Here is a 9,413-nt window from a genome sequence, read left to right on the forward strand (position 1 = left end):
AAAAAAAGGCGTGAATTTGACTAAGTGTCTAGGAGGATGTCCCCTTAAGAGGCGTGAATTTGACTAAGTGCCTAGGAGCATTTCCCTTTAAGAAGGCCGACGTGCTATGGTTCTCCACCTGGGTCAGGAAAGCAAAATTGTCCCTCTCCTCGCTGGAAGTCCAAAAAAAAGGCGTGAATTTGACTAAGTGCCTAGGAGGATGTCCCTTTAAGAAGGCCGACGTGCTATGGTTCTCCACCTGGGTCAGGAAAGCAAAATTGTCCCTCTCCTCGCTGGAAGTCCAAAAAAAAGGCGTAAATTTGACTAAGTGCCTAGGAGGATGTCCCTTAAAGAAGGCCGACGTGCTATGGTTCTCCACCTGGGTCTGGAACGCCAAATTAGTCCCTCTCCTCGCTGGAAGTCCAAAAAAAAGGCGGAAATTTGACTAAGTGCCTAGGAGGATGTCCCTTTAAGAAGGCCGACGTGCTATGGTTCTCCACCTGGGTCAGGAAAGCAAAATTGTCCCTCTCCTCGCTGGAAGTCCAAAAAAAAGGCGTAAATTTGACTAAGTGCCTAGGAGGATGTCCCTTAAAGAAGGCCGACGTGCTATGGTTCTCCACCTGGGTCTGGAACGCCAAATTAGTCCCTCTCCTCGCTGGAAGTCCAAAAAAAAGGCGGAAATTTGACTAAGTGCCTAGGAGGATGTCCCTTTAAGAAGGCCGACGTGCTATGGTTCTCCACCCGGGTCCGGAACTCAAAATTAGTCCCTCTCCTAGTTGGAAGTCATCAAAAAAAGGCGGAAATTTGACTAAGTGCCATCATTTTAGAGTACCAGGACTATAGTGGGGGAATTGGAGCCCTCTGGTGGACACTCGCTGCAAATGCACCCTGAATTAAAGACATTATTTCCAGTTCTTTTGGGGCCCTATTTTCAGGCGTAAATTTGACTAAGTGTCTAGGGGCATGTCCCTTTAAGAAGGCCGACCTGCTATGGTTCTCCACCTGGGTCTGGAACGCCAAATTAGTCCCTCTCCTCGCTGGAAGTCCAAAAAAAAGGCGTGAATTTGACTAAGTGCCTAGGAGCATTTCCCTTTAAGAAGGCCGACGTGCTATGGTTCTCCACCTGGGTCAGGAAAGCAAAATTGTCCCTCTCCTCGCTGGAAGTCCAAAAAAAAGGCGTGAATTTGACTAAGTGCCTAGGAGCATTTCCCTTTAAGAAGGCCGACGTGCTATGGTTCTCCACCTGGGTCAGGAAAGCAAAATTGTCCCTCTCCTCGCTGGAAGTCCAAAAAAAAGGCGTGAATTTGACTAAGTGCCTAGGAGGATGTCCCTTAAAGAAGGCCGACGTGCTATGGTTCTCCACCTGGGTCTGGAACGCCAAATTAGTCCCTCTCCTCGCTGGAAGTCCAAAAAAAAGGCGTGAATTTGACTAAGTGCCTAGGAGCATTTCCCTTTAAGAAGGCCGACGTGCTATGGTTCTCCACCTGGGTCAGGAAAGCAAAATTGTCCCTCTCCTCGCTGGAAGTCCAAAAAAAAGGCGTGAATTTGACTAAGTGCCTAGGAGGATGTCCCTTAAAGAAGGCCGACGTGCTATGGTTCTCCACCTGGGTCAGGAAAGCAAAATTGTCCCTCTCCTCGCTGGAAGTCAAAAAAAAAGGCGTGAATTTGACTAAGTGCCTAGGAGCATTTCCCTTTAAGAAGGCCGACGTGCTATGGTTCTCCACCTGGGTCAGGAAAGCAAAATTGTCCCTCTCCTCGCTGGAAGTCCAAAAAAAAGGCGTGAATTTGACTAAGTGCCTAGGAGCATTTCCCTTTAAGAAGGCCGACGTGCTATGGTTCTCCACCTGGGTCAGAAAAGCAAAATTGTCCCTCTCCTAGCTGGAAGTCCAAAAAAAAAGGCGTGAATTTGACTAAGTGTCTAGGAGGATGTCCCCTTAAGAAGGCCGACGTGCCTTGGTTCTCTACCTGGGTACGGAACACCAAATTAGTCCCTCTCCTAGCTGGAAGTCCAAAAAAAAGGCGTGAATTTGACTAAGTGTCTAGGAGCATTTCCCTTTAAGAAGGCCGACGTGCCTTGGTTCTCTACCTGGGTACGGAACACCAAATTAGTCCCTCTCCTAGCTGGAAGTCCAAAAAAAAGGCGTGAATTTGACTAAGTGCCTAGGAGGATGTCCCTTTAAGAAGGCCGACGTGCTATGGTTCTCCACCTGGGTCAGGAAAGCAAAATTAGTCCCTCTCCTCGCTGGAAGTCCAAAAAAAAAAGGTGTAAATTTGACTAAGTGTCTAGGAGCATTTCCCTTTAAGAAGGCCGACCTGCTATGGTTCTCCACCTGGGTCAGGAACGCCAAATTGTCCCTCTCCTCGCTGGAAGTCCAAAAAAAAGGTGTAAATTTGACTAAGTGCCTAGGAGGATGTCCCTTTAAGAAGGCCGACGTGCTATGGTCCTCCACCTGGGTCAGGAACGCCAAATTAGTCCCTCTCCTCGCTGGAAGTAGTCAAAAAAAGGCGGAAATTTGACTAAGTGCCTAGGAGGATGTCCCTTTAAGAAGGCCGACGTGCTATGGTTCTCCACCCGGGTCCGGAACTCAAAATTAGTCCCTCTCCTAGTTGGAAGTCATCAAAAAAAGGCGGAAATTTGACTAAGTGCCATCATTTTAGAGTACCAGGACTATAGTGGGGGAATTGGAGCCCTCTGGTGGACACTCGCTGCAAATGCACCCTGAATTAAAGACATTATTTCCAGTTCTTTTGGGGCCCTATTTTCAGGCGTAAATTTGACTAAGTGTCTAGGGGCATGTCCCTTTAAGAAGGCCGACCTGCTATGGTTCTCCACCTGGGTCTGGAACGCCAAATTAGTCCCTCTCCTCGCTGGAAGTCCAAAAAAAAGGCGTGAATTTGACTAAGTGCCTAGGAGCATTTCCCTTTAAGAAGGCCGACGTGCTATGGTTCTCCACCTGGGTCAGGAAAGCAAAATTGTCCCTCTCCTCGCTGGAAGTCCAAAAAAAAGGCGTGAATTTGACTAAGTGCCTAGGAGCATTTCCCTTTAAGAAGGCCGACGTGCTATGGTTCTCCACCTGGGTCAGGAAAGCAAAATTGTCCCTCTCCTCGCTGGAAGTCCAAAAAAAAGGCGTGAATTTGACTAAGTGCCTAGGAGGATGTCCCTTAAAGAAGGCCGACGTGCTATGGTTCTCCACCTGGGTCTGGAACGCCAAATTAGTCCCTCTCCTCGCTGGAAGTCCAAAAAAAAGGCGTGAATTTGACTAAGTGCCTAGGAGCATTTCCCTTTAAGAAGGCCGACGTGCTATGGTTCTCCACCTGGGTCAGGAAAGCAAAATTGTCCCTCTCCTCGCTGGAAGTCCAAAAAAAAGGCGTGAATTTGACTAAGTGCCTAGGAGGATGTCCCTTAAAGAAGGCCGACGTGCTATGGTTCTCCACCTGGGTCAGGAAAGCAAAATTGTCCCTCTCCTCGCTGGAAGTCAAAAAAAAAGGCGTGAATTTGACTAAGTGCCTAGGAGCATTTCCCTTTAAGAAGGCCGACGTGCTATGGTTCTCCACCTGGGTCAGGAAAGCAAAATTGTCCCTCTCCTCGCTGGAAGTCCAAAAAAAAGGCGTGAATTTGACTAAGTGCCTAGGAGCATTTCCCTTTAAGAAGGCCGACGTGCTATGGTTCTCCACCTGGGTCAGAAAAGCAAAATTGTCCCTCTCCTAGCTGGAAGTCCAAAAAAAAAGGCGTGAATTTGACTAAGTGTCTAGGAGGATGTCCCCTTAAGAAGGCCGACGTGCCTTGGTTCTCTACCTGGGTACGGAACACCAAATTAGTCCCTCTCCTAGCTGGAAGTCCAAAAAAAAGGCGTGAATTTGACTAAGTGTCTAGGAGCATTTCCCTTTAAGAAGGCCGACGTGCCTTGGTTCTCTACCTGGGTACGGAACACCAAATTAGTCCCTCTCCTAGCTGGAAGTCCAAAAAAAAGGCGTGAATTTGACTAAGTGCCTAGGAGGATGTCCCTTTAAGAAGGCCGACGTGCTATGGTTCTCCACCTGGGTCAGGAAAGCAAAATTAGTCCCTCTCCTCGCTGGAAGTCCAAAAAAAAAAGGTGTAAATTTGACTAAGTGTCTAGGAGCATTTCCCTTTAAGAAGGCCGACCTGCTATGGTTCTCCACCTGGGTCAGGAACGCCAAATTGTCCCTCTCCTCGCTGGAAGTCCAAAAAAAAGGTGTAAATTTGACTAAGTGCCTAGGAGGATGTCCCTTTAAGAAGGCCGACGTGCTATGGTCCTCCACCTGGGTCAGGAACGCCAAATTAGTCCCTCTCCTCGCTGGAAGTAGTCAAAAAAAGGCGGAAATTTGACTAAGTGCCTAGGAGGATGTCCCTTTAAGAAGGCCGACCTGCTATGGTTCTCCACCCGGGTCCGGAACTCAAAATTAGTCCCTCTCCTAGTTGGAAGTCATCAAAAAAAGGCGGAAATTTGACTAAGTGCCATCATTTTAGAGTACCAGGACTATAGTGGGGGAATTGGAGCCCTCTGGTGGACACTCGCTGCAAATGCACCCTGAATTAAAGACATTATTTCCAGTTCTTTTGGGGCCCTATTTTCAGGCGTAAATTTGACTAAGTGTCTAGGGGCATGTCCCTTTAAGAAGGCCGACCTGCTATGGTTCTCCACCTGGGTCTGGAACGCCAAATTAGTCCCTCTCCTCGCTGGAAGTCCAAAAAAAAGGCGTGAATTTGACTAAGTGCCTAGGAGCATTTCCCTTTAAGAAGGCCGACGTGCTATGGTTCTCCACCTGGGTCAGGAAAGCAAAATTGTCCCTCTCCTCGCTGGAAGTCCAAAAAAAAGGCGTGAATTTGACTAAGTGCCTAGGAGCATTTCCCTTTAAGAAGGCCGACGTGCTATGGTTCTCCACCTGGGTCAGGAAAGCAAAATTGTCCCTCTCCTCGCTGGAAGTCCAAAAAAAAGGCGTGAATTTGACTAAGTGCCTAGGAGGATGTCCCTTAAAGAAGGCCGACGTGCTATGGTTCTCCACCTGGGTCTGGAACGCCAAATTAGTCCCTCTCCTCGCTGGAAGTCCAAAAAAAAGGCGTGAATTTGACTAAGTGCCTAGGAGCATTTCCCTTTAAGAAGGCCGACGTGCTATGGTTCTCCACCTGGGTCAGGAAAGCAAAATTGTCCCTCTCCTCGCTGGAAGTCCAAAAAAAAGGCGTGAATTTGACTAAGTGCCTAGGAGCATTTCCCTTTAAGAAGGCCGACGTGCTATGGTTCTCCACCTGGGTCAGGAAAGCAAAATTGTCCCTCTCCTCGCTGGAAGTCCAAAAAAAAGGCGTAAATTTGACTAAGTGCCTAGGAGGATGTCCCTTTAAGAAGGCCGACGTGCTATGGTTCTCCACCTGGGTCAGGAAAGCAAAATTGTCCCTCTCCTCGCTGGAAGTCCAAAAAAAAGGCGTAAATTTGACTAAGTGCCTAGGAGGATGTCCCTTAAAGAAGGCCGACGTGCTATGGTTCTCCACCTGGGTCTGGAACGCCAAATTAGTCCCTCTCCTCGCTGGAAGTCCAAAAAAAAGGCGGAAATTTGACTAAGTGCCTAGGAGGATGTCCCTTTAAGAAGGCCGACGTGCTATGGTTCTCCACCTGGGTCAGGAAAGCAAAATTGTCCCTCTCCTCGCTGGAAGTCCAAAAAAAAGGCGTAAATTTGACTAAGTGCCTAGGAGGATGTCCCTTAAAGAAGGCCGACGTGCTATGGTTCTCCACCTGGGTCTGGAACGCCAAATTAGTCCCTCTCCTCGCTGGAAGTCCAAAAAAAAGGCGGAAATTTGACTAAGTGCCTAGGAGGATGTCCCTTTAAGAAGGCCGACGTGCTATGGTTCTCCACCCGGGTCCGGAACTCAAAATTAGTCCCTCTCCTAGTTGGAAGTCATCAAAAAAAGGCGGAAATTTGACTAAGTGCCATCATTTTAGAGTACCAGGACTATAGTGGGGGAATTGGAGCCCTCTGGTGGACACTCGCTGCAAATGCACCCTGAATTAAAGACATTATTTCCAGTTCTTTTGGGGCCCTATTTTCAGGCGTAAATTTGACTAAGTGTCTAGGGGCATGTCCCTTTAAGAAGGCCGACCTGCTATGGTTCTCCACCTGGGTCTGGAACGCCAAATTAGTCCCTCTCCTCGCTGGAAGTCCAAAAAAAAGGCGTGAATTTGACTAAGTGCCTAGGAGGATGTCCCTTTAAGAAGGCCGACGTGCTATGGTTCTCCACCCGGGTACGGAAAGCAAAATTAGTCCCTCTCCTCGCTGGAAGTCCAAAAAAAAAAAGGCGTGAATTTGACTAAGTGCCTAGGAGCATTTCCCTTTAAGAAGGCCGACGTGCTATGGTTCTCCACCTGGGTCAGGAAAGCAAAATTGTCCCTCTCCTCGCTGGAAGTCCAAAAAAAAGGCGTAAATTTGACTAAGTGCCTAGGAGGATGTCCCTTTAAGAAGGCCGACGTGCTATGGTTCTCCACCTGGGTCTGGAACGCCAAATTAGTCCCTCTCCTCGCTGGAAGTCCAAAAAAAAGGCGTAAATTTGACTAAGTGCCTAGGAGGATGTCCCTTTAAGAAGGCCGACGTGCTATGGTTCTCCACCCGGGTCCGGAACTCAAAATTAGTCCCTCTCCTAGTTGGAAGTCATCAAAAAAAGGCGGAAATTTGACTAAGTGCCATCATTTTAGAGTACCAGGACTATAGTGGGGGAATTGGAGCCCTCTGGTGGACACTCGCTGCAAATGCACCCTGAATTAAAGACATTATTTCCAGTTCTTTTGGGGCCCTATTTTCAGGCGTAAATTTGACTAAGTGTCTAGGGGCATGTCCCTTTAAGAAGGCCGACCTGCTATGGTTCTCCACCTGGGTCTGGAACGCCAAATTAGTCCCTCTCCTCGCTGGAAGTCCAAAAAAAAGGCGTGAATTTGACTAAGTGCCTAGGAGGATGTCCCTTTAAGAAGGCCGACCTGCTATGGTTCTCCACCTGGGTACGGAACGCCAAATTAGTCCCTCTCCTCGCTGGAAGTCCAAAAAAAAGGTGTAAATTTGACTAAGTGCCTAGGAGGATGTCCCTTTAAGAAGGCCGACGTGCTATGGTCCTCCACCTGGGTCAGGAACGCAAAATTGTCCCTCTCCTCGCTGGAAGTCCAAAAAAAAGGTGTAAATTTGACTAAGTGCCTAGGAGGATGTCCCTTTAAGAAGGCCGACGTGCTATGGTCCTCCACCTGGGTCAGGAACGCAAAATTGTCCCTCTCCTCGCTGGAAGTCCAAAAAAAAGGTGTAAATTTGACTAAGTGCCTAGGAGGATGTCCCTTTAAGAAGGCCGACGTGCTATGGTCCTCCACCTGGGTCAGGAACGCAAAATTGTCCCTCTCCTCGCTGGAAGTACAAAAAAAAGGTGTAAATTTGACTAAGTGCCTAGGAGGATGTCCCTTTAAGAAGGCCGACGTGCTATGGTCCTCCACCTGGGTCAGGAACGCAAAATTGTCCCTCTCCTCGCTGGAAGTCCAAAAAAAGGCGTAAATTTGACTAAGTGCCTAGGAGGATGTCCCTTTAAGAAGGCCGACGTGCTATGGTTCTCCACCTGGGTCAGGAAAGCAAAATTGTCCCTCTCCTCGCTGGAAGTCCAAAAAAAAGGCGGAAATTTGACTAAGTGCCTAGGAGGATGTCCCTTTAAGAAGGCCGACGTGCTATGGTTCTCCACCTGGGTCAGGAAAGCAAAATTGTCCCTCTCCTCGCTGGAAGTCCAAAAAAAAGGCGTAAATTTGACTAAGTGCCTAGGAGGATGTCCCTTAAAGAAGGCCGACGTGCTATGGTTCTCCACCTGGGTCTGGAACGCCAAATTAGTCCCTCTCCTCGCTGGAAGTCCAAAAAAAAGGCGGAAATTTGACTAAGTGCCTAGGAGGATGTCCCTTTAAGAAGGCCGACGTGCTATGGTTCTCCACCCGGGTCCGGAACTCAAAATTAGTCCCTCTCCTAGTTGGAAGTCATCAAAAAAAGGCGGAAATTTGACTAAGTGCCATCATTTTAGAGTACCAGGACTATAGTGGGGGAATTGGAGCCCTCTGGTGGACACTCGCTGCAAATGCACCCTGAATTAAAGACATTATTTCCAGTTCTTTTGGGGCCCTATTTTCAGGCGTAAATTTGACTAAGTGTCTAGGGGCATGTCCCTTTAAGAAGGCCGACCTGCTATGGTTCTCCACCTGGGTCTGGAACGCCAAATTAGTCCCTCTCCTCGCTGGAAGTCCAAAAAAAAGGCGTGAATTTGACTAAGTGCCTAGGAGCATTTCCCTTTAAGAAGGCCGACGTGCTATGGTTCTCCACCTGGGTCTGGAACGCCAAATTAGTCCCTCTCCTAGCTGGAAGTCCAAAAAAAAAGGCGTGAATTTGACTAAGTGTCTAGGAGGATGTCCCCTTAAGAAGGCCGACGTGCCTTGGTTCTCTACCTGGGTACGGAACACCAAATTAGTCCCTCTCCTAGCTGGAAGTCCAAAAAAAAGGCGTGAATTTGACTAAGTGTCTAGGAGCATTTCCCTTTAAGAAGGCCGACGTGCTATGGTTCTCCACCTGGGTCTGGAACGCCAAATTAGTCCCTCTCCTCGCTGGAAGTCCAAAAAAAAGGCGTGAATTTGACTAAGTGCCTAGGAGCATTTCCCTTTAAGAAGGCCGACGTGCTATGGTTCTCCACCTGGGTCAGGAAAGCAAAATTGTCCCTCTCCTCGCTGGAAGTCCAAAAAAAAGGCGTGAATTTGACTAAGTGCCTAGGAGCATTTCCCTTTAAGAAGGCCGACGTGCTATGGTTCTCCACCTGGGTCAGGAAAGCAAAATTGTCCCTCTCCTCGCTGGAAGTCCAAAAAAAAGGCGTGAATTTGACTAAGTGCCTAGGAGCATTTCCCTTTAAGAAGGCCGACGTGCTATGGTTCTCCACCTGGGTCAGGAAAGCAAAATTGTCCCTCTCCTCGCTGGAAGTCCAAAAAAAAGGCGTGAATTTGACTAAGTGCCTAGGAGGATGTCCCTTTAAGAAGGCCGACGTGCTATGGTTCTCCACCTGGGTCAGGAAAGCAAAATTGTCCCTCTCCTCGCTGGAAGTCCAAAAAAAAGGCGTAAATTTGACTAAGTGCCTAGGAGGATGTCCCTTTAAGAAGGCTGACCTGCTATGGTTCTCCACCCGGGTACGGAAAGCAAAATTAGTCCCTCTCCTCGCTGGAAGTCCAAAAAAAAGGCGTAAGTTTGACTAAGTGCCTAGGAGGATGTCCCTTTAAGAAGGCTGACCTGCTATGGTTCTCCACCCGGGTACGGAAAGCAAAATTAGTCCCTCTCCTCGCTGGAAGTCCAAAAAAAAGGTGTAAATTTGACTAAGTGCCTAGGAGGATGTCCCTTTAAGAAGGCCGACGTGCTATGGTCCTCCACCTGGGTCA

This window comes from Nerophis lumbriciformis, unplaced genomic scaffold (assembly GCF_033978685.3).
Source record: "Nerophis lumbriciformis unplaced genomic scaffold, RoL_Nlum_v2.1 HiC_scaffold_50, whole genome shotgun sequence".
In the NCBI taxonomy this organism is placed as follows: Eukaryota; Metazoa; Chordata; class Actinopteri; order Syngnathiformes; family Syngnathidae; genus Nerophis; species Nerophis lumbriciformis.